At 35.4% G+C, this 1,276-nt stretch overlaps 1 protein-coding gene across 1 annotated transcript in view; it reads right to left on the bottom strand.

The window, feature by feature from the left end:
- The window catches only part of Map4k5 (mitogen-activated protein kinase kinase kinase kinase 5), a 138,104-nt gene that overhangs the window by 105,717 nt on the left and 31,111 nt on the right, over positions 1 to 1,276 (bottom strand). The gene's annotated exons all lie outside the window — the stretch shown is intronic.

The following is a 1,276-nucleotide window of genomic DNA, read 5'->3' as shown; positions in this document are numbered from 1 at the left end:
GAGATAGTGAGTTGGAGAGATGACTCAGTGGTTAAAAGTACTTGCTATTCTTGCAGAAGATCCAGGTTTGGTTCCAAGTATAGGTGACTTGCAGCCACATGTAACTCTACCCTTTTCTGGCATCTGTATGTAAGTGAGTTTTTTTTTTTTTTTTTTTTTTTTTTATCTCTTTCTACCTTATGTGTTGAGGCAAGGTCTCTCACTTGAAGCTTATGGATTCAGCTAGTCTAGCTAGCCAGCTTGCTCTGAGGTCCCCTGGGGACACAGAAGCCTTATAGAGTTCTTTCATACTCCCATCCATTTATGTTAGTGACATTGTGGCGATCACTCTATACTTGGTATATGGAACTTAGTAAAATAATCCTGAAATATCATAAAAACTTGATTTGGAAGTGTTCCAATATTGGCTACTTCACAGTATCACCTCTCTATTGAAATGACACATACAAAGATCCAAAATTGTATTTGAAATACAAAAATGGCTCAAATTAAACTCTTGTAATTGTAATCACATTATTGAACATGGCTCAATTTGTAAAGCAGCAGACGAAAACAGCCCACCAAATATTCATGGCCCTGGTTAGAAACTCCCCCTCCTCTCATTAGAAACTTAAAAGAATCAAACTGTTTCAGGCTTGATATAGTTCCGTTTTCAAAACAAACTTGCCAGCATGTCCTAGAATACTCTTCAAAAACACGGATGTGTTGATAAATAAGCATTAAGCTAAGATCTGAATCATCAAATCAACCAGCCAGGGAGTAGCTTTGTACAAAATTTCACGATTTGTATATTAACTGATTATTCCTTTAAAAGTCACTGATTACTTTCCCAAATAATTTTTTAAATTTATTTTTATTAGTAAATGTGTTCTTTCATAACTTCATGCATGTAATCTATGCATTCTGGTCCCGCTTCCCAACCTCTCCCATTTTTCTCCCACCCTTACCAGCTCACTTCCTCTCCACAAATCTTTCTCCCATTTACTAGTTTGGGTTTTGTTTAGTGTCCCACAGAGTTTAATTAGGGCCTTCTGTGTGATTCCTAATTAAAATTTTATAACAGCTTAAATTGATGCTAAAATGTTCAGCATAATTACAGGTGAAAATTACTTTGACACTGTCAGTCAATGAAGCTTCAAAGTTTTCAACATACAAATTTCAAATTTTATTTAACAAAATTGTCACAAAAAACATGCCTTTGACTATCTCTCACCCTGGAGCTATTCTATTGACCTGAAAAAACACATAGACTTCTGTGGGAAGGAAAAAGGAAAGA

Source organism: Nannospalax galili, unplaced genomic scaffold (assembly GCF_000622305.1).
Source record: "Nannospalax galili isolate Female #2095 unplaced genomic scaffold, S.galili_v1.0 scaffold253, whole genome shotgun sequence".
Taxonomy (NCBI): domain Eukaryota; kingdom Metazoa; phylum Chordata; class Mammalia; order Rodentia; family Spalacidae; genus Nannospalax; species Nannospalax galili.
Note: the sequence above shows the minus strand (reverse complement) of the source record. Positions and strands in the feature narration are given on the sequence as shown.